The sequence below is a fragment of the Diorhabda sublineata genome, chromosome 9, assembly GCF_026230105.1.
Source record: "Diorhabda sublineata isolate icDioSubl1.1 chromosome 9, icDioSubl1.1, whole genome shotgun sequence".
Taxonomy (NCBI): domain Eukaryota; kingdom Metazoa; phylum Arthropoda; class Insecta; order Coleoptera; family Chrysomelidae; genus Diorhabda; species Diorhabda sublineata.
This window is the reverse complement of record NC_079482.1, coordinates 17,213,452-17,228,723: the sequence shown is the minus strand read 5'-3', so window position 1 is coordinate 17,228,723 and position 15,272 is coordinate 17,213,452. Positions and strand designations below refer to the sequence as shown.

The 15,272-nt window shown below is 31.2% G+C and overlaps 1 protein-coding gene across 5 annotated transcripts in view; it reads right to left on the bottom strand.

Annotated features, from left to right (window-relative positions):
• LOC130448864 (FMRFamide receptor-like) overlaps positions 1-15,272 on the bottom strand; it is a 416,668-nt gene that overhangs the window by 237,529 nt on the left and 163,867 nt on the right. Inside the window, exon 1 of one of the 5 annotated variants that reach the window (XM_056786418.1) lies at positions 4,903-5,026. The exons of the other annotated variants lie outside the window; for them this stretch is intronic. The gene's annotated coding sequence lies outside the window, so the exon portion shown is untranslated. Of the gene's footprint in view, positions 1-4,902; positions 5,027-15,272 lie in introns of those variants that run through there. 5 annotated transcript variants of the gene reach the window in all.

The window sequence follows — 15,272 nt, the reverse complement described above, 5'->3', positions numbered from 1 at the left end:
CAACATAATCTATCGAGCCCAATTTCAATATTTCTACTTTGATGTTGGCTGCGCTTTATCGTCATATGTTGAGACAAATACTTGAAATTATTGAGAAATAAAACTGTTTTTTGTTCCAAAGTCCAAATTGTTTGTAAATACAATCTTGATAAAAGATACAGTAAATTATTTTCGGACTTTTTCTACCAAAGTAATAATTGTGACTGGTGTGGAATTTTCCAAGTGGACATCCGTAGTTTATTTAAATCCTTGGAATAGAAAATAAATTGTAATAAACTGAATTGAAGTCATATATTTAATCTAGAAACATAAAATACTTATACTTTACTTTTATACTCTTGAAGAATTATGAGTAGTATTAATCGCAAAACTAATAAACCGAGAGAGTTTTTTCTAATAACATAAAATAATCATAAATAATAGAAAACATAATCATTCTAGAGCCAATTAGGTTATAAAATGTTTGATAAGTTAAGTAGAAAGGTAAATGCTTAAGAATAAATAAGAAATACTGATTCCATCAATCATGGACTCATTATGTTTCTAGATCTAGAAATCTGAGTGGAAATCTAGGGATATAAGATAGAGAAACATGGATAACACGATTCGAAAGATATTAATATATACCCTTGCTTCAGAAAGGTCTAGTAGGCATTCATAAAGTTCTACAACAAACTTTGGAGAAGAGGGCTGAATCATTATGATGAATTGGCTTAATATAGTGAACTGACATTTTATTGCAACCACTATCAACATTATCGAAAGATGTGACATAAATGTTAGATATAGTAGAGTAACAAAAAATGGAAAATCATTGAAATGTGAATAATAAAATTTCATATATTCTGATGTAGGGTCAAAGGAATCTTATAGAAAAATTGAAAGAAACAGCTCCGATATGAAGCTTGTTGAGGTATATCATCAGGAAAAATAAATATATGCCAATAAAAATCAAAGGGAGAGTCTACATATGCTTTGTGATATTATTCATGACTGTTGGAATGACTAGATTCAAAACAACAGTTACAGAAATGCTCGAACTCCGAACAGCTGATATGAGAAAAAGCAGACCATACTCTAATACTATACGGGACTACAAGAGTAACAATGACAAAAAAGTATAAAAGGAAAACATTCATGCAGACTTCCGAAGAGATGGTACCAAGACAGGGCATCAGCATTCAATGAATGAGACCAAATACTAGCTATAAGAGTGGACATGTTCCGGAAAAAGAAGAGCAAGAATTAAACTTTTTCCATCACTGTCAAAAACCAATTAGAAACAGTTACTATTTTGGTGAAAAAATAGAAGCCAAGTAAGAATTTGTAGACCTGATCCTTTGAAAACTAATACACCAAACAATTCCAAGATCATTACAGATCAATCTCAAAATCCGCATATTGGAATATTGAAATATTTCAAAAATTGATTATTTCACAATTTAAAGAAAAAATATGTGTTGCATATTTCCAAAAGTTTTTTCCAAAATAGCTCATATGCTTATACTTATTTAGTAAAGGCGTACTGTAAATTGAATAACGACTAGAAATGAGCATATATTTGTGTCATTGTCTATAAATTACTGTACAATCATCAGATATTGAAATATACTCATGTTAGTGTTCCATGCAGAGCTAATAATTCATCGCCCTAAGCTGCTTAGATTGAAATGATGACATTTGCATGAGAAACATTAATTAGTACTCAAGAAAAAAATGAATATTCTGTTTATCAAATTTGTAGCCGAATAAATACTTATATACGTTTAGGTATCGACAGAAGGTTACTTCTAAAACATTCTGACTTTGATTTGATTATTTTCACATCACTAATTGCAATTTTTCAAGTTCTATCTCTATCTATGTAAAAAAAATTGGCAAGCAAGAACTGAGTTTCAACCGGGATCTCAAAATGTTAAGTTTATACCCTTTGTAGAGCCCAAAAATGTCCTTTTACCCACCTACTCATTAAACTTTGATTGATAAAAAACTTTGTAAAGGCTATGGATAAAGAGAGTTATGGATTCTAATACCTTAGAGAAGTCTTTCCCCAGTTGGGTGATGCTAAATTAAAGGAAGGTAGTTTTAATCGGCAAATAGGAAAATTGATGGAATATGACAATTTTGCAAAAAAGCTCACCAAACAGGAACTAAGAGCATCAAAGGCATTTGTTAGTTTAGTGAGGGGATTTTTGGGCAACAATATAGATCCAAACTACCAACGGTTAGTTGATGAACTTCTAGGCGCATTCAAATCCCTTAGTGCTCGAATGTCATTGAAAATTCATTTTTTCAATTACCATTTGACATTTTGTCCCGGAAATTAAGGAGCTGTCAGTGACAAGCAGGGTGATATTAAAATAAAGGAAATTCGGTATTAAGGACGATGGGATTCGGTCATGATGGGTGATTACTGTTTTTTAAAAAAAATGCAGCCCCTCATAAAAGGAAAAAGTAGAGCTAATTGATATTTGAAGTGATCTTTTTTCAAACCTAGGCCTCATCTTTTGAAAACAATACACCAAAATAGTTCATATGCTTATACTTATTTAGTAACGGCGTACTGTAGATTGAATAACGACTAGAAATGAACATATCTTTGTGACATTGCCTATAAATTACCGTACAATGATCAGAGATTGAAATATACTCATGACAGTGTTCCATGCAGAGCTAATAATTCATCGCACTAAGCTGCTTATACTGAAATGATGCATAAGAAAAATTAATTAGTACTTAAGAAACAAAATGAATAATGTGTTTATCAATCTTGTAGCCCAATACATAATTATGTACGTTTAGGTATCGACAGAAGGTTACTTCTAGCACATCCTGACTTGAATTTAATCATTTTTATATTACTAATTCCAATTTTCCAAATTAAATCTCTCAGTAATCTTTATCGAAAATCTTGTAGTAATGTAATGTGAGTAATTTAACTAGACAGAAAACTATCTTATTTATTTAGTCATAATTATGAAAAAGTGCTTCATATCAATCGAATCAAGGTGAATGATCGCTTAATAGTTTAATCTTAAATCTTTCTCCATCACTTCCATCATTTCCAAACGTCTCTCTCTTAATGTTTTCAAAATAACTGAATAATAGTACAGCACTGTACATCCTCCTAGCTCATGTAGATCTTTTATCTCCAAATGCGCCCCACACCAGTTCAAGACTCTGTGATAGCAGCGACCCAACTACAGTAAGAGCTTATTACTTGTTTATTGTATTTACTATGTACTGTCATCTGAAACTCCTCTAGGTTCTAGGTTCGTGGCATCAAAATTTACAGGGTGGCTCCTATAAACTTGTATGCCCAGTTCATAGCTAAAAGTTTTCAAATTTGTCTGAAGTTACTTATTTACTATTTAAAATGATAGAGATCAGCATGTAAAAAAGCAAGGAAGGTTGTTTAAAACAACTACTGATTAATTGGTAAAAAATTTCTCCATTAATGAACCGAATATAACCATTCTGGATTGTAACTACGTGTCTCAATACGGATTTCCTATCTCCAGCAAAACGTATTTTCGAATTATTGATTTAAATTTCATATTACCGTAGTGGTCACGTCCCTTGATAGTTCAAAAGTGATCTCGTCTAAAGTCGTTTTGCTCCTCATGCATATAAATGAGCACGCACTTGTGAAGACCGGTCGACCCAACTGTAAATATCTATTGTTGGAGTTCCATATCAAAACTTTATAATTATTTGACTTCATTTTTAGAGAATTCGCAAGAAAAAAGAAGCATCCGGTAAGATTATTCAAGAACTCTAGGAGCAAAGATAGTTTTCGGTCATAAATAAACCGATTAAGTTGAACTCATAGGAATCGAACGATATTTTCAATAATTTACTAGGGTTCTCTCTCCTATTTAAACAAGGCATTTTTCTCATAATCATTTTTATTTCAACATAATCGCATTTTGTATCTAAATACCACAGCGATGCTCTAGCCTTTTCAACCTAACCAAATAATAATCGCCGTCTTTCTCTTCACAATAGGCGTTTACGTATGTGATAAAGTCCTTGTTTAATGAAAATCTTTCGCAAGTGGAACTTCAAAGTTAGGAAAGAGAATTAAATCACTGGGACCTAGATCTGGTGAGTACGGTCAACCAGACCAAAGTTCATTTCGGGAATCCCAACATGAAAGTGTGAAACGGTGTGTCCTGATGGAAAACCGCTTTCTTTTTCTTCAAATTAAATTCGGTCGCTTTATTCGATTTCCCTATTTATCTCATCCAGCAACGATGATTATTACTTCTCCGTTTTTATTCTACCTTTTTGAAGAAGTCTATAAATCCCATTACTATTCCAAAATTCATTAGATATCACTTTTCCTGTCAATGAAGCTGTGTTTGTCTTTTTCGGAGCAGGCTCCGTCGTTGCATTTAAGGAGTGTAGGGGTTGATCCAGATTACATCCAAAGGTTTAACTTATACGGTTGTCCCACAGAATGTTCTGAAATAATCTCTCAATGCGTGCGCAGATATATTTCACAATTATTATTGATAAGTTTAGGTTGATTTCCGACAGTTTTCAGACAACCATCGTATTTAGAGTTTATAGAGTTGTAGAGTTACTTAGATTTAGATTTAGAATGAACCTGAAAACCTTTGGTATTGCTTGATTGAGCGTTATTAAATTATAGAACAAATTCATTGTTTTCCTGATAATTCATTCTTACTCAAAATTCTCATATAGTTCGGTTTTTAGTTCTAAATGCCGATTTTTTTAGAGTTTCAAATGTAGTTGTTCTAATATATTCTATATATCTACGATTTAAATCAGATCATCTCTCTCATCTTCTTTGCCCTTGTTGAAACTAATTGATATCAAATTTGAAAAAATATATTATCAATTAAAAAAAATATATCACCCATTTTCCAATTCAACTTGCCTTGACTCACTAACACCCACTCTTATTAATCAAATATCATTTTTGGACCTGAATATTTAGCTAGCCCATCACTTATGAATTACCATGTATATTCCAGTTCACACAAACTTTTTTCACAACGACTTTCGATACAATTGTAACAGAAGTACTTACTTTGTGTAAATAGAAACCTGTAATTTAATATATGATAATGGCATTTGCGTAGTTTATGCAAAACATCATTCTTACGAGGGATGTCTAATAAGTTTTCAATATTTTCAAGTTAATAATTTTTTCTGTAACGATCTTTTTGCACTTTTGCACCGAATCATAATTTCCGTATTTTTCTTCTAAACAATAGTAAACAATAGGCATTCACATGATAATACTTCTTGGTTCGATTAAAATTTGGGTCTTCGAAGCATTACGGTTGGGAAATGAAAAAATGTCCTCAGCAGACTTCTGGAGAATTTTATTGGTAGATAACTGTATGAAGGGGTAATGCACTTTCTTGGTGGTCGGGATGTATTCAGTTTTTCTTCCTTTGTAATCTTTGTCAACCTGTCACCTGACATTTTAGCCGATTTCATCATTTCTCTTGTGGTCAAATAATGTGTGTCCTGCAATTGATCTCAGCGTTCGCATTTCAGTAGATTTTAAACGCGGACTTTAGTTAAGGTGTTCTCTGCTCTGATCTCTATGAGTATGTCATTACTGGTCTTGTATATTCTGAATTTGCGCTTGGTAGTCATATATTTATTCCGCCAAATTACATCTCTCAGGTACCCTTGGCTGCTTGAGCTTTCGCTTCATTTTTTAGATTTCTATTACTTCTTATGTTCGCTCATAGATATATTAGAGATTTGGTTTTCATCAGGGATATTTGCACGTTAAAAACTTTGGCTAATTGATCAAACCTATACAGTAGCCTTTGTTAGTTATCTTCGTCTTCTGAGATGATCACTCCGTCATCAGCATAATATTAATACCATTTTTATTTTTTTGTTTCCCATTAGGTATTCTCTTCCAGCTTGCTTTACCTCGTCTATAATCTCATCCATTATGAAGCTAAGCAAGATCGTTGAGGCTCCTTGTTTGATACTGGCCGTCACAGGTATTTTACTGCTCAGTTTATCTTCCATTCTGATATATATGTAATTATCGTTGTTCAAGTCATAGATTACTTTTATTTTATTGGGGTGAATCTTCCTTCTCTTCAGTAGAGTTTTTACAACCCTCAATCGTACCCTATCAAATGCTTGGGTGATCGATGAAGCACATATATGCTGTCTTATGTGATGAAACTAATAAGTACAATTCCCGCCCAATGAACAGTTTTTTATTCATTCAGGTTCATAATTTTAAATTTAAAAATAAATGTGATAAATTGAAATGTTCAAATTCAAATTATAAATCAACCCAAAGAGCCTCATTATGAGCGCCACTGTAGAAGAAGTTACGCTAATGCACCAATAAATTTCTTCTTCACACACATACTTACTTACTGCTTGGTATTTGCTTATTTTTTAAACCAGTTTTCATTGCTACAAAAAATCGTATTTGGGAATTACCAAAAACAGATAAAGATACAATTTCCATGACATCAACTTGAGGGTGTAATTAAGTTAGAATTTTGGGAACCGTTGGTGATATTCACACGAACCTCTACACCAAAATTCACAATTACACTGTGTGACACACGTTTCGATAACCAAGTCATCGTCTTCAGTACCAGGTGAACAGTTCACCTTTTGTGTCTGAAAGCAATAACGTGCGTTACACAGTGTAATTGTGATTGCTGGTGTAGTGATAGTGTAAACAGTGTAATCATCAATTGGGACTTGGAAAAAACAACTGGTTTAAAAGAAGGATAATTCAATTTCACTCGGCATTGAGACTGAATTTAGTATGAGGCAACTTGATTTATTGAATAAAACCATGATTAACTGTAACAACTACATGCGTGAATTATGTGTTTTGGATATGGAGAACAGCATTGGCTTCAAATCAAGTGTATTATCTTTTTCACAAAAAAATCAGTTGCATATTGACAGAACTCAGTAACCACCAAATCTACGGCTGTATTGATATTAATAAGTAACTAAATTGGAATTTTTCGAATCGTCGTTGATATTCATACTGAATACACTGTTTATACCACCACTACACCAACACTCACTATTACACTGTCTAACCCGCGTTTCGATAACCAAGTTATCGTCTTCAGAGCTGAAGGTAAAATAGAACCAATTAAATTGACTTACCTATTTTATACTAAATTATGTCACCAATGAATCCTCTCCTGAGTGAAATAATTCCAAAGAGAAAACCTTCGTAGTGAGAATCTTTACATTTAATCCTTAACTAGTAAACTATAGAGTGGGCTGTAAGGAATAGGTCCTTTATCCTCATTTAAACTGTTCTAACATTTAACAAACCCAGTGCTTCATATGCATCTAACAATTTATCACGAGATACATTTTTTTAACAATTTTATATAATTTATTTTCATGATTATAACTGGCAGCCTGATCTACACTACTCAATTTTTCGGTTTGTTCATATTATATATGAGCTATATGCTTTTTTAAACTGGACATTAACGGATCTCTTAGACTACCCGACATACTTTCCATTACAATCATTTTAGCTAATTTCATATAAACCAGTTTTTCCTTTGCTATTTTATTCTTTAGAAATTCCTTCCATAGAAGGATTGGATTGGAAGGTACCAGAGCAAATTTATCTTTTTTTTAATTTTGATTTTGGTAAAAAGTGGTTCCACAGTCTTTTTCTAATTGTATCTCTCTATGTTGAGTGGAAAGTGAATTGAACGATGTACTGGCCATCTTATGCTGCGTACCATTGAAAGAATCGGCCAGGATGTGCATATACGTAGCGCTTTTTTTAACTTTTTAATTGATTTCCAAAATGAAATATTCTACATTTGTCTTTTTGTATTGAATATAGAGAAAATATCATCCATATACCTGTACGGTACTTTGGGAAACAACCGAAACTCTCAACCAATTTCCTTTTCAAAATGGCTCATGAATAGTTCAGCTATAAACGGTGATAGGCAATTCACTACAGCTGTTTTTTCGTCTTGAATATTTCCACCAAGGAGGTTTTCCCGATAGAATTATTTTTCACGGAATAGGGTTCATTTGGTTAGGTTAGGTTTTAGGTAGGGAAATAGGGAAATTTGGTATGAAATAGGTAAGTCAAGTTAATGGGTTTCATTTTATCTTCAGTAATAAGTAAATACCGCCATAATCTACTGGCAAAATGTGAGAAAAGCGTTCTTCGCATTGAAGCTTCCCTATTACCTTCCGATCAGCTCGAGTCTCGATTTTTTAAATTTTCATTTTCATTCTCTTCAAACAACGGAACATGCAAAATAACTGAAATTTCATGTTAAAATGAACCAAGCAAATTGGTGAATTTCGTGTAGTTCGCAGACCGATAAATGAATACAGCTTTCACTTTATAATCTTTTTGGTATTTCAATTCCTGTCAAAGTGTGAATGGCTTTTCTTTACGTTCGTAAAAAAGACATTTCCTCGAATTTTTCTCATTCTAGTTCCTAATTATAGTTCTATTGGTGTTTATATAGGTTATAGGTCTATAGGTCATTAAATTAAAAATTTGAAAAAAGAAAATATCACAAAAACACATAAGTATGTCTGCAAACTAAATATTTTCAGACACAATTTTTTCAAATAATAAATTTGGAGTGCTGCGATCTCAATGTACATAATACATGAATTAATTTGTTACATAGTTTGTTCAACGACCCTTAACTGTTAAAGTTTCTACAGAAACTTCACTCAACATTAATCGACCAGCAAACTATTGTGTATAATAATATGAACTTGTTCGAGACACAAAAACTTTGTATAGTGTATTTCAGAATTTATTCATTTGTTTTTGTTTGATTATCTCATAATTTTATAGATGGTACAATTATCATGCACCTCATTTAACGTTCTCTATAACATACAAACTTCAACTGATGCTGCAAAAATTAAAACAGGGTTTTTCTAATATTCTCATTCAATATAGAAATATCAAAACATTTCAGACTTGAACTTAGGACGACCATTAAGTTACTTAGAATCATTCCAAAGTTTGAAGTTATATTCGATACGGATATTTCTAAGTCAGTGAATCTCTGATAATGTCCTGAAGCAAGATACGAGTATATGTGGATTTTTAGTATTCAGTTCCGCAGATTGTGATAAAATTGGACTCGTGGAAATTTTTTAATAATCGATAAAAATTATTTTTTCCAGGCTGTAATTTATATAAAAAATTTTATTAATACTGAAACATGCAAAAATTATATATATATATATATATATATATATATATATATATATATATATATATATATATATATATATATATATATAAACTATAGAAAGCAAAACTGAACTGTGAGAATTGAGCAACAAGAATCAACCAAATATGAGATGTCTTCAAACTTTGAGTGCCTTATCAGAGTTAGTTACACTCAATTTATTAATACTGAAGAATATAACAACAAAATAGATTAGAAGAATAATAAAGTGATATAAAATGGTATTTATAAGATAAGAAGCAGAAAAGAAAGTGAACTAATATAGTGGAAGTAAAAGATATGCTAAAACAGAAAAGCAGCTAAAATGGATGAAATAAATTAATAGAGAGTAAGGATATTTCTTTCAATTTTTAATTAAATTATAACTAATATTTTTATGGTTTCTTTCCTCTCATTAGAATTCCAATTATTAAGCAGATTGAGGGCTTGTTAGCAATCAAAAAGGGTGATAATCAGCTGAAAGGGGTAATTTCTTTACGTGGACTAGGGATATTTAACCAACTTCCCGTTAACCAATCATCACGAAATTTTGCATGCTGACTTACTCCCGACAACAATACATGAGAAAATTAATAATTTACTAATTTATCGACCAATTAGTAGTAACTGATTAAATATTTCATATAGTGAAATTTGTTCATTATTCCACCAATAAAAGGCGCTACTAACAATTAAAATTTCTATGTATATGGCATTATTATTGTTATTAATTCAAATTCAAATTTCGGTAATAATATTTTCAATAATTACTTCTGATTCGAATAATTATAATTAATTCTTGGAGCTGACTCATTGGAAAAAAAATTTCAAATTAGCTATTGAACACGTGGGATTTATTATCGTAATTGAAATGAAAACTTTGCCAAATAAAAATATTATATTATAATATTTATATATTATAATATATATATATATATATATATATATATATATATATATATATATATATATTATGAAAAAAATGAAAAATTACCCTTTAGAAAGGTTTAAAATTGCATTAAAAAGTAAAAAGATAGGGTTCGCAGTAGACGAAGTTTGTACGTGGACGTTTTCTTTTTCAACGAAAATAAGTACAACTTAATGTTACAAAAATAATGTTATTTTTAATTTGATAGGATCAGTATTAACAAACTTTAAAACTTATGATAATCTCTGTCGATAAAGGAAAAATTACTAAGGGACATGCTTCAATTATATTGTAATTATATTCTCATTTACACTAATAGCAGTACAAGTACAAAATAATTCAACAATTCATACAAAAAATTGTTTCATAACTTCAACACAACAAAGTCGAATAAACCTGTGCAATTATCAAATATTACTCAATCGCGTTTATGATCAAATTCAAACTTTTTAAGGGCATGATCTAGAACCCCAGGAATGGGGTTGGACAATGCGTAAAGGATTCCTGGAACCTATCATGACTATTTTACCATATGCACCAGATGCATTACTCGATACAAAATTCTGTAACTGCAAAAATAGATGTGGATGCAGGAAAGCGGGGTTCCAGTTCTCTTCATATTGCGACCAGTGTAATGGACAATGCTGTACCATATCAGACCGATACTAATGATAATAGAACCTTTGACTTAGAAATCATTATTGACTTCGAGACAAACGTCGTTGAAGACGGTAATGAAGAGGAATTTGAAATTCTGCAGAGGAGAGACGATAACGACAATGATGAAGAAGAAGAATAAAAAGAAGAATAAGAAGAAGAAGAACAGAATTGTATTTTTATTAATTTTGACAATAATAAATCTAGAAAATGACTCGTTTAATAGAAACATCAATTGAATATTTCTTTCTTTCCTTCTTTATTTATATAGAAAGTCATTACTTTAAATTAGATTAGAATTAAAATAGGGAGTATTTTCCGCAACAATTTCTTAATTACATGGCCAGGTAAGTGTAATTAAATAAATTGACACTTAATTAAAAAAAGATAAGTAACCAAGAAGAATTGAATTCAATCTAAAAGTTAATGAAAAATGATAATTATATAATTAGCAATAAATTATAACCTTAATATCACTAGTTCTGGATCGGGACTACCAATTGACCTCAGATAATTCCGCGTGCTTTACGCCCTCTCTTCTCGAAAACAGTTCAAGGTATACAAAAATGTTGAATGAAAAAGCTATTGAGAATTGCATTCTCTACGAAATTGATAAGAAATACCATGAGCCAAAAACCCAAAAACAAGATATTTGCAGAAAATGTAAAAAAAATCGATTATTGGGACCTTTGACCATTGACTTTAAAAGTAGCAATCATCCAATTATATGTGAAATTTGAGAATAGTTTTAGGATGCCAAGATATAAGTTTTCACGTAGTAATATACTGGATATGTCGATTTTCCGAAATATTTACCTAATTTAGCCTAAGATGACTGGACTATATATACGTATTTGTTGATGAAAATGAAGCAGGGTTGTTTTCGTAGTTCTTCAGAAAACTTACCCCAAATAATGATTACGCAACTATTAAAATCTGCCGCAAGAACCAGATGAACAGACATATCGATAGAATACCATATTTATGGGTTAAAAAGAAAATTTTATGTGCATGGGACCACTTAATTTTTAGATACGAAAAGTTGAAGTTTGAACAAATATATCACATTCAATTTAGAGCAAATTCGTCTCCGATTTTGTTGAACTGACGTACGGCATTATGAAGATTTCTTCATTTTAATTTTTTACTTGAAAAAAATACTTTAATGGTGAAATTTACTCCATGCTAAACGTGAATTTTAAAAATTATTGGTTCTGAAAAACCGATGGTGCCTCTTTTTTTCTTCAACAATATTCACACCGATGCAAAAAAAATCACAAGTAACACCTCATTGTAACAATATTACGACAGTATCTTAAGTTGCAAGTTTTTAATATTACTTCATTGCATCACAACATTTTTTCTATAATTTTTGTTCCCTACGGATACTTAAAAATATTTCATATAATGCAGTAATAGTGGTGTTGAAACATTTTGATACAATACAATATTTATATCGACATTTGTTGATTCATGCTTCCACATCCTGCCAAAAAATACGAGTAATACGATACGACGCGGTAGGATGGTAAAATTAGGTGGTGTTAATACCGTTGTAGTTTGGTTGCCGAAACTCGATCGGCGCTGGTGACGTAAGCAAGCGATTGACGCGTTGCACGATAAATTGAGGGTAAAGTAAAAATATTTCACTCAAAAATTTATATCAGCGCTATTATGAGTGCGGTAAACTGCAAAATTTATGTTATGGTCATTTAAAAATATAAACCCGACACAGTTTTTAGATCCATTGTATCCTATTATTTGAAGTTTGATTTATTTGCCTTCATTCTGAATCGATTATATAGAAATACTTCTGCTTTGTTTTTTTTTTTATTATTTTCATTGAATAAACATACACGAGTTATGACATTTTATAATCAACAATTCTTTTATAATTTGAATTCAATTTTTCATAACGATATTCATTTGATTCTATGAGTGGACAATTATGCAAAGATGGAAAAAACGATAAATTGAATTTATTTCGAGACAATTTAATCCTGAAGTACTGAATTTGAATGAAATATTGTTGACTGAATTGTACTGAAAATTAAAGAAACGAACTATTCCGAATAAACTTTCTGGTGATTTTTTATTGTGATTTTAATGAAACAAGTTGGAAACTTTTATCTAAATACTTAATTTGAAAACTTTATTTTATCAAGGAATGTGGCTCATGAATTATCAGTTTAGTTTGAACCGAGCTAGTCGTCAAAGTTTTTTAACTTCAAGAGATAAATATCGAAACTTTTCCTTTTTATACCGCTGAAGCTGTTTAATCGTCTTGACAGAAGTCGCCTTCCAAACGTCTTCTTAGATATGAAGATCGATAAATTGTCATATAAATAAAAAATGTGTTGACCATATAAGATATATTTGAAGAGAACTGAATTTCATAACTCCAAATCTGTTTTTGTGCTAATTATTTAGAAAATAAAAAGCTTCCTATTTTATAATAGTTCATTCAATAAGTATATTCAATTTAGTGCCCAGCAAGAGACTTTTTTCATTAAATATTTTGTTTGAAAATTAACATCAGATATAAAGAGAGGAAAGTCATTTTCCAATTTATTTCTATTTTCATATTTATGTCATTTAGGGAGTTCGAGGGGATGAAATTCAATTACCAATTCATCAGCTAATTAGGTAAACAATGTCAGTAAATCATTCCGTTCAAGAAAGTTGAGTGTTTGCGATTTGGTGATTATTGAATTTCTGAGATTCTGGAAAATTATTGAGATTATCAGAATAAGCTTAATTTGGAATCTTGTGATTCCGCTGAGAATTCCAATTTTCCAATTACATCTTTCTAATCTTTCGAATTTATTCTGTTAATTTTTCGTTAATTTTCTTGACAACAGCCCGTAGACGTTCGCTTTGAATAATCCATAACCAACTTCATACCCAGTCATTCGATAATAATAACATTTCCTTGGTAAATTTACGTGAATAAAAAATAGACGCCAAAACTTTGATTCATAATTGTAAATAACTTGTTAAATATATTTAATTTATATCAAAGGATTAAGTTGGTAGGTGAAGCATATCAATAAATTATACAAATGGTTGAAAAAGTCTTACTTTGGGAGCAAATCCAATAATGTCTACCAACTTCCTTTCTTCATTACAGTTTATAAGGTGTTTACCTCTGTAGTGAACAAGGACATTTACAATGTTCAAAACTTATCAAAACGCAAATTATTTAAGATCTAAGAGGAGGCAGGTAGGATTCAAAGTCATAAATCAGAATACAGATACCAACAAAAGAAGATATGATGAATGAAGAAAACAGGCAAAAGTAGAATGCCGAAAAATACATGAGGAAAAATTGGAAGCAACAGAAGAGAAGTAAGTGGGTGAAGAAATGAGAAATCTTTATCAGAAGGTAAGAAGAGCACAAGATAAAAACCAGATATACACTTGAGATTAAAAACGTGGGCCGAATATTTTAATAATCTACTCGTACTGAACAACAGCGAAAATTTCATTATCATGGAACAATAGGAGCAGAATGATGGAAGGGAACTAGAAAAACCTGTAGACAGAGAGATAAACAAGAAAAATAATAAAACTGGAAGAACTGTAGAAAAGGATCTGCTGATCAAGAAGAAAAATTTAGGAAGACGAGTGGTTTACCAAAAAAATGGAACAATGCTGTAATATGCCATATCTATTAGAAAAGTGAGAAAACCTGCTGGAAAAGCTACAGGGGCATAGCACAACTGGATGTGACCTACAGATTTTTGGTCAGGATAATAAGAAATAAACTGGAACCAATTCATTTGAGAAGTCAGTAGCTTTAGCGGGGCGGCGAAGCACAGTGGATCAGATTTCCATTTTAAATATAATTTAGAGCGATAATCAAGACCAAACTCTAGAACAACGTCTACTGTTCATAGATTAAAAACAATAGTGAGGACAAAGTTTTATGAGGCTTTAGAGTTTTTAGGCGTCTATGAAAAACTTGTAATTATGGTGACACTGACTTTGAATGGAACTGAGATCAAAGTGTTATCTGATGAAAGGCTATGAGAAAGGTTTCAAGAAAAAAGAGGGCTGAAGTAGGAGAACCTCTCATCTACTTCACTTTTTAACCTCAAATAGAGGCAATTATATGGGAAGAGCAAATACAGACACCAAGTTTATACTATCACAAATTTCAGCATGTGCAAACGATATGGTGTTACAAGTAAATTCCGGAGAAATTGGAACAACTCTATAGTAGACTGGAAAAGGAATGAAAAATATTTGGCCTCAGTGTGAATGACGAAATAACTAAATACATGGAAATGTAATGACAACTTAGGAATTAGGTGGAAAACAGACTTCAGGAAGGAAAAGAGCTAGAAAATTGGATAGCAAAGGGAAATATAATGATGAATTCATTCAATAATATTCTCAAATCGAAAGTAATCTCCAAAGCAGCAGAGATAGGATTTCACAAAACAATGATAAGGCTG